The sequence below is a fragment of the Nerophis lumbriciformis genome, linkage group LG25 (assembly GCF_033978685.3).
Source record: "Nerophis lumbriciformis linkage group LG25, RoL_Nlum_v2.1, whole genome shotgun sequence".
Taxonomy (NCBI): Eukaryota; Metazoa; Chordata; class Actinopteri; order Syngnathiformes; family Syngnathidae; genus Nerophis; species Nerophis lumbriciformis.
In genome coordinates, this window is record NC_084572.2 from 36,214,654 (window position 1) to 36,235,728 (window position 21,075).

Below are 21,075 nucleotides of genomic sequence, written 5' to 3' on the forward strand. Positions count from 1 at the left end.
GAGAGCACACAATTCCTGGACAGGCTGAATATTTTGAAGTTGGAACGGTTTGGATCGGATAAAAAATGTGAGAGTTGTGGAACTTTGAAAAATGTCCCATTCATTTCAATAGGAATTTCATGGGAATTTGGGGAAAAGCTGGAATTTTTTTTGAAAATCCTAAAACATTTGAATGTTCTGAATGGTTGGTGTTGGAATTTACAAATCGGTCGAGAAATGTTAAAGTAGTAACATTTTTAATTGAGAAAATTTCGTGAAAACCGGAAATTTTTCCAGTTCAAAAAAAGTACTTTGTTTTTTGTCCTGATTAAGAGAAATGTTTTGACGGTGGAAAATGTGGAAGTGGTGGAAGCTTGAAAAATGGCCAATTCATTTTGAATGGGGAAAAATGTCCCGGATAATTGGGAATTCCGGGAAATCTGGGAATTTTTGGAATTTGTCAAGGAAAAATCTGCGATTCCCGGGCTGAACAGTTTGAATGGTTTGAATCGGATGAAAAATGTGGGAATTGTGGAAGTTTGAAAAATGGATGATTAATTTTGAATGGGGAAAATGTCCCTAAAACTGGGAATTCTAGGAAATCCGGGAATTGGTGTATAATTGTTGAAGGAGAGCACACAATTCCTGAACAGACTGAATATTTTGAAGTTGGAACGGTTTGAATCGGATATAAAATGTGGGAGTTGTGCAACTTTGAAAAATGTCCCATTCATTTCAATGGGAATTTTATGGGAATTTTGGGAAAAGCTGGAATTTTTGTTTTTAATCCTAAAACATTTGAATGTTCTGAATGGTTGGTGTTGGAATTTACAAATCGGTCGAGAAATGTTAAAGTAGAAACATTTTTAATTGAGAAAATGGTATTACGGAATTTTGGGAAAACAGGGAATTTTTTCCAGTTCAAAAAAACAACTTAGTTTTTTTGTCCTGATTAAGAGGAATGTTTTGACGGTGGAAAATGTGGAAAAGATGGAAGTTTGAAAAATGACCAATTCATTTTGAATGGGAAAATTGTCCTGGAAAACTGGGAATTCCGGGAAATCTGGGACTTTTTGGAATTTGTCAAGGAAAAACCCGCGATTCCCGGGCTGAACAGTTTGAATGGTTTGAATCGGATGAAAAATGTTGGAATTGTGGAAGTTTGAAAAATGGATAATGAATTTTGAATGGGGAAAATGTCCCTAAAACTGGGAATTCTAGGAAATCCGGGAATTGGTGTATAATTGTTGAAGGAGAGCACACAATTCCTGGACAGGCTGAATATTTTGAAGTTGGAACGGTTTGGATCGGATAAAAAATGTGGGAGTTGTTGAAAAATGTCCCATTCATTTCAATGGGAATTTCATGGGGATTTTGGGAAAAGCTGGAATTTTTTTTGAAAATCCTAAAACATTTGAATGTTCTGAATGGTTGGTGTTGGAATTTACAAATCGGTCGAGAAATGTTAAAGTAGTAACATTTTTCATTGAGAAAATTTCGTGAAAACCGGAAATTTTTCCAGTTCAAAAAAAGTACTTTGTTTTTTGTCCTGATTAAGAGGAATGTTTTGACGGTGGAAAATGTGGAAGTGGTGGAAGCTTGAAAAATGGCCAATTCATTTTGAATGGGGAAAAATGTCCCGGATAATTGGGAATTCTGGGAAATCTGGGAATTTTTGGAATTTGTCAAGGAAAAATCTGCGATTCCCGGGCTGAACAGTTTGAATGGTTTGAATCGGATGAAAAATGTGGGAATTGTGGAAGTTTGAAAAATGGATAATGAATTTTGAATGGGGAATACGTCCCTAAAACTGGGAATTCTAGGAAATCCGGGAATTGGTGTATAATTGTTGAAGGAGAGCACACAATTCCTGGACAGGCTGAATATTTTGAAGTTGGAACGATTTGGATAGGATAAAAAATGTGGGAGTTGTGGAACTGTGAAAAATGTCCCATTCATTTCAATAGGAATTTCATGGGAAATTTGGAGAAAAGCTGGAATCTTTTTTGAAAATCCTAAAACATTTGAATGTTCTGAATGGTTGGTGTTGGAATTTACAAATCAATCGAGAAATGTTAAAGTAGTAACATTTTTAATTGAGAAAATGGTATTACGGAATTTTTGGGAAAACAGGGAATTTTTCCAGTTCAAAAAAACAACTTAGTTTTTTTGTCCTGATTAAGAGGAATGTTTTGACGGTGGAAAATGTGGAAAAGATGGAAGTTTGAAAAATGACCAATTCATTTTGAATGGGAAAATTGTCCCGGAAAACTGGGAATTCCGGGAAATCTGGGACTTTTTGGAATTTGTCAAGGAAAAACCCGCGATTCCCGGGCTGAACAGTTTGAATGGTTTGAATCGGATGAAAAATGTTGCAATTGTGGAAGTTTGAAAAATGGATAATGAATTTTGAATGGGGAAAATGTCCCTAAAACTGGGAATTCTAGGAAATCTGGGAATTTGTGTATAATTGTTGAAAGAGAGCACACAATTCCTGGACAGGCTGAATATTTTGAAGTTGGAACGGTTTGGATCGGATAAAAAATGTGGGAGTTGTTGAAAAATGTCCCATTCATTTCAATGGGAATTTCATGGGGATTTTGGGAAAAGCTGGAATTTTTTTTGAAAATCCTAAAACATTTGAATGTTCTGAATGGTTGGTGTTGGAATTTACAAATCGGTCGAGAAATGTTAAAGTAGTAACATTTTTCATTGAGAAAATTTCGTGAAAACCGGAAATTTTTCCAGTTCAAAAAAAGTACTTTGTTTTTTGTCCTGATTAAGAGGAATGTTTTGACGGTGGAAAATGTGGAAGTGGTGGAAGCTTGAAAAATGGCCAATTCATTTTGAATGGGGAAAAATGTCCCAGAAAACTGGGAATTCCGGGAAATCTGGGACTTTTTGGAATTTGTCAAGGAAAAACCCGCGATTCCCGGGCTGAACAGTTTGAATGGTTTGAATCGGATGAAAAATGTTGGAATTGTGGAAGTTTGAAAAATGGATAATGAATTTTGAATGGGAAAAATGTCCCTAAAACTGGGAATTCTAGGAAATCTGGGAATTTGTGTATAATTGTTGAAGGAGAGCACACAATTCCTGGACAGGCTGAATATTTTGAAGTTGGAACGGTTTGGATCGGATAAAAAATGTGGGAGTTGTGGAACTTTGAAAAATGTCCCATTCATTTCAATAGGAATTTCATGGGAATTTTGGGAAAAGCTGGAATTTTTTTTGAAAATCCTAAAACATTTGAATGTTCTGAATGGTTGGTGTTGGAATTTACAAATCAATCGAGAAATGTTAAAGTAGTAACATTTTTAATTGAGAAAATGGTATTACGGAATTTTGGGAAAACAGATAATTTTTCCAGTTCAAAAAAACAACTTAGTTTTTTTGTCCTGATTAAGAGGAATGTTTTGATGGTGGGAAATGTGGAAAAGATGGAAGTTTGAAAAATGACCAATTCATTTTGAATGGGAAAATTGTCCCGGAAAACTGGGAATTCCGGGAAATCTGGGACTTTTTGAAATTTGTCAAGGAAAAACCCGCGATTCCCGGGCTGAACAGTTTGAATGGTTTGAATCGGATTAAAAATGTTGGAATTGTGGAAGTTTGAAAAATGGATAATGAATTTTGAATGGGAAAAATGTCCCTAAAACTGGGAATTCTAGGAAATCTGGGAATTTGTGTATAATTGTTGAAGGAGAGCACACAATTCCTGGACAGGCTGAATATTTTGAAGTTGGAACGGTTTGGATCGGATAAAAAATGTGGGAGTTGTTGAAAAATGTCCCATTCATTTCAATGGGAATTTCATGGCGATTTTGGGAAAAGCTGGAATTTTTTGGGAAAATCCTAAAACATTTGAATGTTCTGAATGGTTGGTGTTGGAATTTACAAATCGGTCCAGAAATGTTAAAGTAGTAACATTTTTAATTGAGAAAACTTTGTGAAAACCGGAAATTTTTCCAGTTCAAAAAAAGTACTTTGTTTTTTGTCCTGATTAAGAAGAATGTTTTGACGGTGGAAAATGTGGAAGTGGTGGAAGTTTGAAAAATGGCCAATTCATTTTGAATGGAGAAAAATGTCCCGGAAAATTGGGAATTCTGGGAAATCTGGGAATTTTTGGAATTTGTCAAGGGAAAGCCCGCGATTCCCGGGCTGAACAGTTTGAATGGTTTGAATCGGATGAAAAATGTGGGAATTGTGGAAGTTTGAAAAATGGATGATTAATTTTGAATGGGGAAAATGTCCCTAAAACTGGGAATTCTAGGAAATCCGGGAATTGGTGTATAATTGTTGAAGGAGAGCACACAATTCCTGAAGAGACTGAATATTTTGAAGTTGGAACGGTTTGAATCGGATAAAAAATGTGGGAGTTGTGCAACTTTGAAAAATGTCCCATTCATTTCAATGGGAATTTTATGGGAATTTTGGGAAAAGCTGGAATTTTTTTTTGAAAATCCTAAAACATTTGAATGTTCTGAATGGTTGGTGTTGGAATTTACAAATCGGTCGAGAAATGTTAAAGTAGTAACATTTTTAATTGAGAAAATTTCGTGAAAACCGGAAATTTTTCCAGTTAAAAAAAAGTACTTTGTTTTTTGTCCTGATTAAGAGGAATGTTTTGACGCTGGAAAATGTGGAAGTGGTGGAAGTTTGAAAAATGGCCAATTCATTTTGAATGGGGAAAAATGTCCCGGATAATTGGGAATTCCGGGAAATCTGGGACTTTTTGGAATTTGTCAAGGAAAAACCCGCGATTCCCGGGCTGAACAGTTTGAATGGTTTGAATCGGATGAAAAATGTTGGAATTGTGGAAGTTTGAAAAATGTATAATTAATTTTGAATGGGGAAAATGTCCCTAAAACTGGGAATTCCAGGAAATCCAGGAATTTGTGTATAATTGTTGAAGGAGAGCACACAATTCCTGGACAGTCTGAATATTTTGAAGTTGGAACGGTTTGGATCGGATAAAAAATTTGGGAGTTGTGGAACTTTGAAAAATGTCCCATTCATTTCAATGGGAATTTCAAGGGAATTTCGGAGAAAAACTGGAATTTTTTTTGAAAATCCTAAAACATTTGAATGTTCTGAATGGTTGGTGTTGGAATTTACAAATCAATCGAGAAATGTTAAAGTAGTAACATTTTTAATTGAGAAAATGGTATTACGGAATTTTGGGAAAACAGATAATTTTTCCAGTTCAAAAAAACAACTTAGTTTTTTTGTCCTGATTAAGAGGAATGTTTTGACGGTGGAAAATGTGGAAAAGATGGAAGTTTGAAAAATGACCAATTCATTTTGAATGGGAAAATTGTCCCGGAAAACTGGGAATTCCGGGAAATCTGGGACTTTTTGGAATTTGTCAAGGAAAAACCCGCGATTCCCGGGCTGAACAGTTTGAATGGTTTGAATCGGATGAAAAATGTGGGAATTGTGAAAAATGGATAATGAATTTTGAATGGGGAAAATGTCCCTAAAACTGGGAATTCAAAAAAAGTACTTTGTTTTTTGTCCTGATTAAGAAGAATGTTTTGACGGTGGAAAATGTGGAAGTGGTAGAAGTTTGAAAAATGGCCAATTCATTTTGAATTGGGAAAAATGTCCCGGAAAACTGGGAATTCTGGGAAATCTGGGAATTTTTGGAATATGTCAAGGGAAAGCCCGCGATTCCCGGGCTGAACAGTTTGAATGGTTTGAATCGGATGAAAAATGTGGGAATTGTGGAAGTTTGAAAAATGGATGATTAATTTTGAATGGGGAAAATGTCCCTAAAACTGGGAATTCTAGGAAATCCGGGAATGTGTTTATAATTGTTGAAGGAGAGCACACAATTCCTGGACAGGCTGAACATTTTGAAGTTGGAACGGTTTGGATCGGATAAAAAATGTGGGAGTTGTGGAACTTTGAAAAATGTCCCATTCGTTTCAATAGGAATTTCATGGGAATTTTGGGAAAAGCTGGAATTTTTTTGGAAAATCCTAAAACATTTGAATGTTCTGAATGGTTGGTGTTGGAATTTACAAATCGGTCGAGAAATGTTAAAGTAGTAACATTTTTAATTGAGAAACTTTCGTGAAAACCGGAAATTTTTCCAGTTCAAAAAATGTACTTTGTTTTTTGTCCTGATTAAGAGGAATGTTTTGACGGTGGAAAATGTGGAAGTGGTGGAAGTTTGAAAAATGGCCAATTCATTTTGAATGGAGAAAAATGTCCCGGAAAATTGGGAATTCCGGGAAATCTGGGACTTTTTGGAATTTGTCAAGGAAAAACCCGCGATTCCCGGGCTGAACAGTTTGAATGGTTTGAATCGGATGAAAAATGTTGGAATTGTGGAAGTTTGAAAAATGGATAATGAATTTTCAATGGGGAAAACGTCCCTAAAACTGGGAATTCTAGGAAATCCGGGAATTGGTGTATAATTGTTGAAGGAGAGCACACAATTCCTGGACAGGCTGAATATTTTGAAGTTGGAACGGTTTGGATCGGATAAAAAATGTGGGAGTTGTGGAACTTTGAAAAATGTCCCATTCATTTCAATAGGAATTTCATGGGAATTTTGGGAAAAGCTGGAATTTTTTTGGAAAATCCTAAAACATTTGAATGTTCTGAATGGTTGGCGTTGGAATTTACAAATCGGTCAAGAAATGTTAAAGTAGTAACATTTTTAATTGAGAAAATGGTATTACGGAATTGTGGGAAAACAGGGAATTTTTCCAGTTCAAAAAAACAACTTAATTTTTTTGTCCTGATTAAGAGGAATGTTTTGTCGGTGGAAAATGTGGAAAAGATGGAAGTTTGAAAAATGACCAATTCATTCTGAATGGGAAAATTGTCCCGGAAAACTGGGAATTCCGGGAAATCTGGGACTTTTTGGAATTTGTCAAGGAAAAACCCGCGATTCCCGGGCTGAACAGTTTGAATGGTTTGAATTGGATGAAAAATGTGGGAATTGTGAAAAATGAATAATGAATTTTGAATGGGGAAAATGTCCCTAAAACTGGGAATTCTAGGATATCCGGGAATTGGTGTATAATTGTTGAAGGAGAGCACACAATTCCTGGACAGGCTGAATATTTTGAAGTTGGAACGGTTTGGATCGGATAAAAAATGGGAGTTGTGGAACTTTTAAAAATGTCCCATTCATTTCAATAGGAATTTCATGGGAATTTTGGGAAAAGCTGGAATTTTTTTGGAAAATCTTAAAACATTTGAATGTTCTGAATGGTTGGTGTTGGAATTTACAAATCGGTCAAGAAATGTTAAAGTAGTAACATTTTTAATTGAGAAAATGGTATTACGGAATTTTTGGGAAAACAGGGAATTTTTTCCAGTTCAAAAAAACAAGTTTGTTTATTTGTCCTGATTAAGAGGAATGTTTTGACGGTGGAAAATGTGGAAAAGATGGAAGTTTGAAAAATGACCAATTCATTCTGAATGGGAAAATTGTCCCGGAAAACTGGGAATTCCGGGAAATCTGGGACTTTTTGGAATTTGTCAAGGAAAAACATGCGATTCCCGGGCTGAACAGTTTGAATGGTTTGAATCGGATGAAAAATGTGGGAATTGTGAAAAATGGATAATGAATTTTGAATGGGGAAAATGTCCCTAAAACTGGGAATTCTAGGAAATCCGGGAATTTGTGTATAATTGTTGAAGGAGAGCACACAATTCCTGGACAGGCTGAATATTTTGAAGTTGGAACGGTTTGGATCGGATAAAAAATGTGGGAGTTGTGGAACTTTGAAAAATGTCCCATTCATTTCAATAGGAATTTCATGAGAATTTGGGGAAAAACTGGAATTTTTTTTGAAAATCCTAAAACATTTGAATGTTCTGAATGGTTGGTGTTGGAATTTACAAATCGGTCGAGAAATGTTAAAGTAGTAACATTTTTAATTGAGAACATTTCGTGAAAAACGGAAATTTTTCCAGTTAAAAAAAAAAGTACTTTGTTTTTTGTCCTGATTAAGAGGAATGTTTTGACGCTGGAAAATGTGGAAGTGGTGGAAGTTTGAAAAATGGCCAATTCATTTTAAATGGGGAAAAATGTCCCGGAAAATTGGGAATTCTGGGAAATCTGGGAATTTTTGGAATTTGTCAAGGGAAAGCCCGCGATTCCCGGGCTGAACAGTTTGAATGGTTTGAATCGGATGAAAAATGTGGGGATTGTGGAAGTTTGAAAAATGGATGATTAATTTTGAATGGGGAAAATGTCCCTAAAACTGGGAATTCTAGGAAATCCTGGAATTGGTGTATAATTGTTGAAGGAGAGCACACAATTCCTGGACAGGCTGAATATTTTGAAGTTGAAACGGTTTGAATCGGATAAAAAATGTGGGAGTTGTGGAACTTTGAAAAATGTCCCATTCATTTCAATGGGAATTTCAAGGGAATTTCGGAGAAAAGCTGGAATTTTTTTTGAAAATCCTAAAACATTTGAATGTTCTGAATGGTTGGTGTTGGAATTTACAAATCGGTCGAGAAATGTTAAAGTAGTAACATTTTTAATTGAGAAAATTGTATTACGGAATTTTGGGAAAACAGATAATTTTTCCAGTTCAAAAAAACAACTTAGTTTTTTTGTCCTGATTAAGAGGAATGTTTTGATGGTGGAAAATGTGGAAAAGATGGAAGTTTGAAAAATGACCAATTCATTTTGAATGGGAAAATTGTCCCGGAAAACTGGGAATTCCGGGAAATCTGGGACTTTTTGGAATTTGTCAAGGAAAAACCCGCGATTCCCGGGCTGAACAGTTTGAATGGTTTGAATTGGATGAAAAATGTTGGAATTGTGGAAGTTTGAAAAATGGATAATGAATTTTGAATGGGAAAAATGTCCCTAAAACTGGGAATTCTAGGAAATCTGGGAATTTGTATATAATTGTTGAAGGAGAGCACACAATTCCTGGACAGGCTGAATATTTTGAAGTTGGAACGGTTTGGATCGGATAAAAAATGGGAGTTGTGGAACTTTGAAAAATGTCCCATTCATTTCAATAGGAATTTCATGGGAATTTTGGGAAAAGCTGGAATTATTTTTGAAAATCCTAAAACATTTGAATGTTCTGAATGGTTGGTGTTGGAATTTACAAATCAATCGAGAAATGTTAAAGTAGTAACATTTTTAATTGAGAAAATGGTATTACGGAATTTTGGGAAAACAGGGAATTTTTCCAGTTCAAAAAACAACTTAGTTTTTTTGTCCTGATTAAGAGGAATGTTTTGACGGTGGAAAATGTGGAAAAGATGGAAGTTTGAAAAATGACCAATTCATTCTGAATGGGAAAATTGTCCCGGAAAACTGGGAATTCCGGGAAATCTGGGACTTTTTGGAATTTGTCAAGGAAAAACCCGCGACTCCCGGGCTGAACAGTTTGAATGGTTTGAATCGGATGAAAAATGTGGGAATTGTGAAAAATGGATAATGAATTTTGAATGGGGAAAATGTTCCTAAAACTGGGAATTCTAGGAAATCCGGGAATTTGTGTATAATTGTTGAAGGAGAGCACACAATTCCTGGACAGGCTGAATATTTTGAAGTTGGAACGGTTTGGATCGGATAAAAAATGTGGGAGTTGTGGAACTTTGAAAAATGTCCCATTCATTTCAATAGGAATTTCATGGGAATTTTGGGAAAAGCTGGAATTTTTTTTTAAATCCTAAAAAAATTTGAATGTTCTGAATGGTTGGTGTTGGAATTTACAAATCGATCGAGAAATGTTAAAGTAGTAATATTTTTAATTGAGAAAATGGTATTACGGAATTTCGGGAAAACCGGGAATTTTTCCAGTTCAAAAAAACAACTTTGTTTTTTGTCCTGATTAAGAGGAATGTTTTGACGGTGGAAAATGTGGAAAAGATGGAAGTTTGAAAAATGACCAATTCATTTTGAATGGGAAAATTGTCCCGGAAAACTGGGAATTCCGGGAAATCTGGGACTTTTTGGAATTTGTCAAGGAAAAACCCGCGTTTCCCGGGCTGAACAGTTTGAATGGTTTGAATCGGATGAAAAATGTGGGAATTCTGAAAAATGGATAATGACTTTTGAATGGGGAAAATGTCCCTAAAACTGGGAATTCTAGCAAATCCGGGAATTTGTGTATAATTGTTGAAGGAGAGCACACAATTCCTGGACAGGCTGAATATTTTGAAGTTGGAACAGTTTGGATCGGATAGAAAATGTGGGAGTTGTGGAACTTTGAAAAATGTCCCATTCATTTCAATAGGAATTTCATGAGAATTTTGGGAAAAGCTGGAATTTTTTTTGAAAATCTTAAAACATTTGAATGTTCTGAATGGTTGGTGTTGGAATTTACAAATCGATCGAGAAATGTTAAAGTAGTAACATTTTCAATTGAGAAAATTTCGTGAAAACCGGAAATTTTTCCAGTTCAAAAAAAGTACTTTGTTTTTTGTCCTGATTAAGAGGAATGTTTTGACGGTGGAAAATGTGGAAGTGGTGGAAGTTTGAAAAATGACCAATTCATTTTGAATGGGGAAAAATGTCCCGGATAATTGGGAATTCCGGGAAATCTGGGAATTTTTGGAATTTTTGGAATTTGTCAAGGAAAAATCTGCGATTCCCAGGCTGAACAGTTTGAATGGTTTGAATCGGATGAAAAATGTGGGAATTGTGGAAGTTTGAAAAACGGATAATGAATTTTGAATGAGGAAAACGTCCCTAAAACTGGGAATTCTAGGAAATCCTGGAATTGGTATGTAATTGTTGAAGGAGAGCACACAATTCCTGGACAGGCTGAATATTTTGAAGTTGAAACGGTTTGAATCGGATAAAAAATGTGGGAGTTGTGGAACTTTGAAAAATGTCCCATTCATTTCAATGGGAATTTCAAGGGAATTTCGGAGAAAAGCTGGAATTTTTTTTGGGAAAAACTGGGAATTTTTCCAGTTAAAAAAAACAACTTTGTTTTTTGTCCTGATTAAGAGGAATGTTTTGACGGTGGAATGGTTGAAGTGGGTTGAAAAATGTGGAAATGGTGAAAGTTTGAAAAATGGCCAATTCATTTTGAATGGGGAAAAATGTCCCGGAATTTTTGGAATTTTTGTTTGAATGGTTTGAATCGGATGAAAAATGTGTACGGTAGACTAGCAAAAATCTAGAGGAGAAGTTTAATAAATAGTTTAATTTTGGTGTAGAAAACCATATATTTGAATGTTTTGGAGCATTCACATCATAGACATCTTATAAGCAGATACAGTATTTGGGCTGCCGTGACGCGAGAAATTGGGCCGCCATCTTGAAGTGGTGATGAGCAGCCTAAACTGACAGTTGACAGGTAGAAAACAAAGACGGTTTTCAGCGTTTTCCTGCTCAAATGAGCGGACTGTTGAAAATAGGAATCGGGGGATTACTTTTCACAAGTAAGATTTAACATTAACGTACTATTGGTTGTATTTTGTGAAAAGAATATTAGCACAGAGTTGAGAAGGAGCAAAGATCTTCAATAATACTGAAATCGTAGCCGCTAGCAAACAAGAGTATAACCATAATATAATTGCTTGTCAATGAAATTAATTACATTTAAAAATGTCATATAAAGACTTTCAGGTGCTTATGGGGCGGCATAGCTCGGTTGGTAGAGTGGCCGTGCCAGCAACTTGAGGGTTCCGGGTTCGATCCCCACTTCTGCCAACCTAGTCATTTCCGTTGTGCCCTTGGGCAAGACACTTTACCCACCTGCTCCCAGTGCCACCCACACTGCTTTAAAAATGTAACTTAGATATTGGGTTTCACAATGTAAAGCGCTTTGAGTCACTAGAGAAAAGCGCTATATAAATATAATTCACTTCACTTCACTTATATATGTTTTTGTTTAAGTATTTGGCAGACGCTTTTATCCAAAGCGACATACATAAAAGATACATATAAAACAATCACTGTAAACATGATCATTTACGGGAAGAATGTAATAGAAAATATCAATACAAAGTGTCAAGACAGAATAACCTTTCTGCTGCTGCAGCAACAGAGATACAGTCTATAAGATATATAGATATCTAATGTATTCATACATTGTTTATTTAGGATATACGCATGTATATATAACCTAATTATATTGTTACTTCAACTTAAAAATAGCTGACCGTTTTTTCCCCCTTCTCTGGGATTATATTCCCAGTTTTGATCTCGGAGGTCTGGTCACTTATAGCATACAAGAATATTCTATTACTGTTAAGCAAACTCCATCCATCCATCCATCTTCTTCCGCTTATCCAAGGTTGGGTCGCGGGGGCAGCAGCCTAAGCAGGGAAGCCCAGACTTCCCTCTCCCCAGCCACTTCGTCCAGCTCCTCCCGGGGGATCCCGAGGCGTTCCCAGGCCAGCCGGGAGACATAGTCTTCCCAACGTGTCCTGGGTCTTCCCCGTGGCCTCCTACCGGTCGGACATGCCCGAAACACCTCCCGAGGGAGGCGTTCGGGTGGCATCCTGACCAGATGCCCGAACCACCTCATCTGGCTCCTCTCGATGTGGAGGAGCAGTGGCTTTACTTTGAGCTCCCCCCGGATGACAGAGCTTGTCACCCTATCTCTAAGGGAGAGCCCCGCCACCCGGCGGAGGAAACTCATTTCGGCCGCTTGTACCCTTGATCTTGTCCTTTCGGTCATGACCCAAAGCTCATAACACATAGGTGAGGATGGGAACGCAGATCGACCAGTAAATCGAGAGCTTTGCCTTCTGGCTCAGCTCCTTCTTCACCACAACGGATCGATACAGCGTCCGCATTACTGAAGATGGCGCACCGATCCGCCTGTCGATCTCACCATCCACTCTTCCCTCACTCGTGAACAAGACTCCGAGGTACTTGAACTCCTCCACTCGGGGCAAGATCTCCTCCCCAACCCGGAGATGGCACTCCACCCTTTTCCGGGCGAGAACCATGGACTCGGATTTGGAGGTGCTGATTCCCATCCCAGTCGCTTCACACTCTGCTGCGAACCGACCCAGTGAGAGCTGAAGATCTTGGCCAGATGAAGCCATCAGGACCACATCATCTGCAAAAAGCAGACACCTAATCCTGCAGCCACCAAACCAGATCCCCTCAACGCCTTGACTGCGTCTAGAAATTCTGTCCATAAAGGTTATGAACAGAATGGGTGACAAAGGGCAGCCTTGGCGGAGTCCAACCCTCACTGGAAACGTGTCCGACATACTGCCGGCAATGCGGACCAAGCTCTGACACTGATCATACAGGGAGCGAACCGCCACAATAAGACAGTCCGTTACCCCATACTCTCTGAGCACTCCCCACAGGACTTCCCGAGGGACACGGTCGAATGCCTTCTCCAAGTCCACAAAGCACATGTAGACTGGTTGGGCAAACTCCCATGCACCCTCAAGGACCGTGCCGAGAGTATAGAGCTGGTCCACAGTTCCACGACCAGGACGAAAACCACACTGTTCCTCCTGAATCCGAGGTTCGACTATCCGGCGTAGCCTCCTAAGCAAACTATGGATAATAAAACATGTGTCCTTTATCATAGCTACATGTATGACAAAAAAACCGCGTGTAAATCAGTGGTATTCAGTGAGGTAAGATGAATTAAATGCGCTGACAGTTCATTGCTCCCGCCAAATGAATTGCACTGAGTGGAGCGGATCACCACTCCAAGATGGCGGCCCCGCGTCTAGTCGGCGCCAGTAGGCAGTAGCGGTTTATGATTCGCATAATAACGAACTCAATGACAACATAAAGTGGTACGAATAATGGCTATAAAAATAGAGTTAAAATAAAATATGAAATAATAGAACCTAAAATGTGTGACATTTGCTGTTTTAAACACATACTGGTGCTAATTAATAGTTTATAGCACGTCATGATATTGTTACTTGGACCCGAAAGAAGGCGGGGCGTGATGCCTGTTCAATCACGTGACCTGCAGCGGCTTCAAACTTGAGTCTTTCAATGTGGTGGATTTGTGCAATGCTCAGAGTGAACGGCAGAGGTCACTGTTGCCCTTGGAACGGCGCGGTCTTACCCTGGCGAGGGTCGGGGCGGGAATTGGAGCTCTGGGAACCCCAGTGTCAGGGTTCGGTATCGGCCAACAAAACACTCACCACGCCGCTGACGTGTCCGACACAATTTAAGGTCTGGGAGCTCATCATTTTTAATACATTTTTATTTTTTTTGCTGCAGCTGTTACATATACTGTAATATTGCACATGGTAATTGGGATTTGTTATATATTGTATATATTATATTATAATATATCAGTATAAATTATATACTGTATATTTAATATGTAAATATTACATATGTTATACTTTATATTGCTACTATGGTACATTTCTACTTTAAACTTAAAGTAGCAATGATTGTCACACACACACTAGGAGTGGTGAAATTATTCTCTGCATTTGACCCATCCCCTTGTTCACCCCCTGGGAGGTGAGGGGAGCAGTGAGCAGCAGCGGTGGCCGCGCCCGGGAATCATTTTTGGTGATTTAACCCCCAATTCCAACCCTTGATGCTGAGTGCCAAGCAGGGAGGTAATGGCTCCCATTTTTATAGTCTTAGAAGCGGTAGAAAATGGATGGATGGGTATGACCCGGCCGAGGTTTGAACTCATACCTGCATTATCCTTTCCATCCTTTGTAACTGAGCCACTGTGTGGAACAATTTCCCTTGTGGACCATTAAAGTTTGTCTAAGTCTAAAACGGACTACATTCATTTTTGCCCTCAAAATTCTACACACAATACCCCATAATGACAATGTGAATTTATTTTTTATTTTTTTATTTTGCTAATTTATTAATACTAGAAAAATGACATGTATATAAATATTCAGACCATTTGCTCAATATACTTAGTTAATGCACATTTGGCAAATTACAGCCTCAAGTCTTTTTGAATACGATGCCACGAGCTATCTTTGGGCACTTTCTCTCATTCCTCTTTGCAGCACCTCTCAAGCTCCATCGGGTTGGATGGCAAGGTTCTCATCCAGGATGTCTCTGAACATTGCTGCATTCATCTTAGTCTGGTCGGGGAGGTGACCAAGAACCCCATGGTCACTCTGTCAGAACTACAGCATTCCTCTGTGGAGGGAGGAGAACCTTCCAGAAGGACATTCCCTAATAAAATGGGGGTCCTTATGTTGTTTTTCACTCTTCGCCGACCCAGCGACTGGTTTTCTGCCACTTTTCTATTTGCACTGACTTGGGAGTGAAAATAGCAGCAGGGGCCGTACAGTAAGACGTTATCGGAGCTGCGGAGTTAAAAATACCCGACTGCTGCCCACAAGTGTCACGTCAAGGAGCACGGGCGCCTGTCGGAACCTAAAAAGGTCTCTTGTGTCTTTCCCTTCTCTCAAACAATCTCTGACCTTCCAAAAGGCAATGAAAGAGAAGACTAGAACGTACTTTATTGATCCCTGGGGGAAATTCAGCACAACAGTTCACTCACAATAGACAATAAATACTATACAGCATTATTCACATGTGAATAATATAAATACAGTCTATTAAACAGCATTATTCACATGTGAATAATATAAATACAGTCTATTATACAGCATTATTCACGTGTGAATAACATAAATACAGCATTATTCACATGTGAATAATATAAATACAGACTATTATACATCAATATTCACATGTGAATAACAAAAATACAGTCTATTTTACAGCAATATTCACATGTGAATAACATAAATACAGTCTATTATACAGCATTTTTCACATGTGAATGACATAAATATAGTCTATTATACAGCATTATTCACATGTGAATAATATAAATGCAGTCTATTATACAGCTTTATTCACATGTGAATAACATAATACAGTCTATTATACAGCATTATTCACATGTGAATAATATAAATGCAGTCTATTATACAGCATTATCCACATGTGAATAATATAAATACAGTCTATTACACAGCATTATTCACATGTGAATAATATACATACAGTCCATTATACACAATTATTCACATGTGAATAACATAAATACAGTCTATTATACAGCATGATTCACATGTGAATAACATAAATACAGTCTATTATACAGCATTATTCACATGTGAATAATATAAATACAGCATTATTCACATGTGAATAATATCAATACAGTCTATTATACAGCATTATTCACATGTGAATAACATAAATACAGTCTATTATACAGCATTATTCACGTGTGAATAAGATAAATACAGTCCATTATACACCATTATTCACATGTGAATAACATAAATACAGTCTATTATACACCATTATTCACATGTGAATAACATAAATACAGTCTATTATACAGCATTATTCACATATGAATAACATAAATACAGTCTATTATACAGCATTATTCACATGTGAATAACATAAATGCAGTCTATTAATGCAGCATTATTCACATGTGAATAATATACATACAGTCTATTATACAGCATTATTTACATGTGAATAATATAAATACAGTCTATTATACAGCATTATTCACATGTGAATAATATAAATACAGTCTATTCTACAGCATTATTCACATGTGAATAATATACATAGTCTATTACACACTATTATTCTCATGTGAATAATATAAATACAGTCTATTATACAGCATTATTCACATGTGAATAACATAAATACAGTCTATTATACAGCATTATTAGCATGTAAATAACATAAATACAGTCTATTAAACAGCATTATTCACATGTGAATAATATAAATACAGTCTATTATACAACATTATCCACATGTGAATAATATAAATACAGTCTATTATGCAGCATTGTTCACATGTGAATAATATAAATACAGTCTATTATACAGCATTATTCACATGTGAATAATATAAATACAGTCTATTATACAGCATTATCCACATGTGAATAATATAAATACAGTCTATTATACAGCATTATTCACATGTGAATCATATAAATACAGTCTATTATACAGCATTATTCACATGTGAATAATATAAATACAGTCTATTATACAGCATTATTCACATGTGAATAATATAAATACAGTCTATTATACAGCATTATTCACATGTGCATAACATAAATACAGTCTAATATACAGCATTATTTACATGTTAATAATTTAAATGCAGTCTATTATACAGCATTATTCACATGTGAATAACATAAATACAGCATTATTCACATGTGAATAACATAAATACAGTCTATTATACAGCATTATTCACATGTGAATAATATAAATGCAGTCTATTATACAGCATTATTCACATGTGAATAACATAAATACAGTCTATTATACAGCATTATTCACATGTGAATAATATAAATACAGTCTATTATACAGCATTATTCACATGTGAATAACATAAATACAGTCTATTATACAGCATTATTCACATGTGAATAACATAAATACAGCATTATTCACATGTGAATAACATAAATACAGCATTATTCACATGTGAATAACATAAATACAGCATTATTCACATGTGAATAACATAAATACAGCATTATTCACATGTGAATAGCAAAAATACAGTCTATTATACAGCATTTTTCACAAGTGAATAACATAAATACAGTCTATTATACAGCATTAGTCACATGTGAATAACATAAATACAGCATTATTCACATGTGAATAACAAAAATACAGTCTATTATACAGCATTTTTCACAAGTGAATAACATAAATACAGTCTATTATACAGCATTATTCACATGTGAATAACAAAAATACAGTCTATTATACAGCATTATTCACATGTGAATAACATAAATACAGTCTATGATACAGCATTATTCACATGTGAATAATATAAATATATTATACATATATTCTACATTTACGTACAGTCAAGAAGTAAGTAAGTAAGTCATTAAATAATAATAACGACATACCTTGTGTGACATACCTATTTTGAAAGGATTACCTGCACCAGTTTGATATCAGGATGATAACTATTATAGGAATGGTCACCCTTAAAAAAAAAGTGTATTTAAAGATAATAGCTGGTAATAAACATGGTGATGAGGTCGGTGGATGTTGTGTTTATTGAGGAAGTTTGTCCAAACTGAATGAGAGCAGAATTTGTAGGTAAATGCTAAATATAGTCGTGGTGCATCCATACATGGGGTGGTAGGCTGAGCGGCATGCCCCCCCCCCCCCCCCCCCCCCCCCCGGTGAGGGGCTAATATTTTTCTTACCATCAGCAAGTGCTTCCCAAGCGACGTCCGCCTGCCCTGCCGCTACTTTGCACTCTTTTAATCTCTCGGGGTAAGTTGTCTTTTCTCACTATTTACCTGACGGACGCTTAGAACCTTCCACAGGCGGGTTGTTGTGGTAGCAGCTGAGTGGGGGGTGTGTGGGGGGGGGGGGTCCCGCCGAGGTTTGAATTGTTTCCTGTGTGGATTAGCCTGACTCGGTCTCAACTCCACAAGAACGAGTGGACTTGTACCCAAACCTCTTACGCTTTGAAAAGATGTTACGCTTGAATGTAAGATGGTAAAAAAAAAAAAGATTCATGTCTGTAAATCAACAACATGACGACTCATTTTTAACCTCCACTTTTTCCTCATCTCGGACGACCGCGAGCTATTCATAGCCCGGCATTGCAAGGTTGTGAGGTCAAACATTTCAAGCGCTCTCCTCCCGAATTGGTGTATAGGAAAAAAAGCCTTATTACATCCACACTAGGGTTGTACCGGTACTAGTGTGGTATGGCGGTTCTAATGAATCAAAAACGGTACCATAATCTGTTTGAAAAGTATTTTTTAAAGTTTTTTTCAAACATTTTTTAATTGCAAACTTTACGAGCAGAAGAGCATGTTCGGCAGCGCGCGCACACTGAGTACTTACAAGCAGACACGGTGTCTAGACAGAAAAGGTTAGAACCGACGCATTTTGGCCTAAAAACTAACGATAAAGGTGAAGTTATAACTAGAGATGTCCGATAATGGCTTTTTTTTGCCGATACTCCGATATTGTCCAACTCCTAATTACCGATTCCGATATCAACTGATACCAATATCTACAGTCGTGGAATGAACACATTATTATGCCTAATTTTGTTATGATGCCCCGCTGGATGCATTAAACAATGTAACAAGGTTTTCCAAAATAAATCAACTCAAGTTATGGAAAAAAAGTGCCAACATGGCACTGCCAAATTTATTATTGAAGTCACAACGTGCATTATTTTTTTTAACATGCCTCAAAACAGCAGCTTGGAATTTGGGACATGCTCTCCCTGAGAGAGCATGTCCCAAATTCTGTATTTATGTTATTCAAATGTGAATAATTCTGTATAATAGACTATTTGTATTATTCACATGTGAATAATGCTGTATAATAGTCTGTATTTATATTATTCACATGTGAATAATGCTGTATTTATGTTATTCACATGTGAATAATGTTGTATAATAGACTGTATTTATATTATTCACATGTGAATAATGCTGTATAATAGACTGTATTTATATTATTCACATGTGAATAATGCTGTATAATAGACTGTATTTATGTTATTCACATGTGAATAATACTGTATAATAGACTGTATTTATATTATTCACATGTGAATAATACTGTATAATAGACTGTATTTATATTATTCACATGTGAATAATACTGTATAATAGACTGTATTTATATTATTCACATGTGAATAATGCTGTATCGTATTTATTGTCTGATGTGAGCAAACTGTGGTGCGGAATTTCCCCCAAGGATCAATAAAATACTTTCTATTCTTCTGTCATGAGGGGGGGTAGGAGGATGCGGGGGGTGTATATTGTAGCGTCCCGGAAGAGTTAGTCCTGCAAGGGATTCTGGGTATTTGTTCTGTTGTGTTTGTTGTGTTTCGGGATGTTCTCCCGAAATGTGTTTGTCATTCTTGTTTGGTGTGGGTTCACAGTGTGGCGCATATTTGTATCAGTGTTAAAGTTGTTTATAAGGCCACCCTCAGTGTGACCTGTATGGCTGTTGACCAAGTATGGCATTCACTTGTATGTGTGAAAAACTGTAGATATTGTGTGATTGGGCCAAAGAATGATTTTCAAGGTAAAAAATGATTTTCAAAGTAAAAGTTGATTTTCAAGGTAAAAAATTATTTTCAAGGTGAAAAATTATTTTCAAGGTAAAAAATAATTTTCAAAGTAAAATTTGATTTTCATGGTAAAAAATAATTTTCAAGGTGAACATTTTTTTTCAAGGTAAAAAAGGATTTTCAAAGTAAAAGTTGATTTTCAAGATAAAAGTTTATTTTCAAGATAAAAAATGATTTTTAAGGTGAAAAATGTTTTTCAAGGTAAAAAATAATTTTCAAGGTAAAAAAAAAGATTTTCAAGGTAAAAAAAAGATTTTCAAAGTAAAAGTTGATTTTCAAGGTAAAAAATGATTTTCAAGGTGAAAAATTATTTTCAAGGTAAAAAATTATTTTCAAAGTAAAAGTTGATTTTCAAGGTAAAAATGTTTTTCAAGGTAAAAAATGATTTTCAAAGTAAAAGTTGATTTTCAAAGTAAAAAAAGATTTTCAAGGTAAAAAAAAAAGATTTTCAAGGTAAAAGTTGATTTTCAAGGTAAAAAATGATTTTCAAGGTGAAAAATGATTTTCAAGGTAAAAAATTATTTTCAAAGTAAAAGTTGATTTTCAAGGTAAAAATTATTTTCAAGGTGAAAATTTGTTTAAGGTAAAAAATAATTTTCAAAGTAAAATTTGATTTTCATGGTAAAAAAAATAATTTTCAAGGTGAACATTTTTTTTCAAGGTGAACATTTTTTTTCAAGGTAAAAAATTATTTTCAAAGTAAAAGTTGATTTTCAAGGTAAAAAAATATTTTGAAGGTGAAACATTTTTTTCAAGGTAAAAAATTATTTTCAAAGTAAAAGTTGAATTTCAAGGTGGCACGCAAAGGCAGTGCCTTCAAGGTTTATTGGCGCTCTGTACTTCTCCCTACGTCCGTGTACACAGCGGCATTTTAAAAAGTAATACATTTTACTTTTTTAAACCGATACCGACAATTTCCGAGCATTTATCGGCCGATAATATCGGCAGTCCGATATTATGGGACATCTCTAGTTATAACAATGAAACACCCTCAGAAAGAGGTAAGACATGGCTAGCG

General features: G+C 36.0%; 1 protein-coding gene across 6 annotated transcripts in view; it reads left to right on the plus strand.

The window, feature by feature from the left end:
* The window catches only part of myom2a (myomesin 2a), a 197,152-nt gene that overhangs the window by 75,183 nt on the left and 100,894 nt on the right, over positions 1 to 21,075 (plus strand). For 2 of the 6 annotated variants that reach the window (XM_072916093.1, XM_061984316.2), the window contains exon 1: positions 18,174 to 18,223. The exons of 2 other annotated variants lie outside the window; for them this stretch is intronic. The gene's annotated coding sequence lies outside the window, so the exon portion shown is untranslated. Of the gene's footprint in view, positions 1 to 18,173; positions 18,224 to 21,075 lie in introns of those variants that run through there. 2 more of the 6 variants (XM_072916094.1, XM_072916095.1) reach the window with 2 other exon arrangements.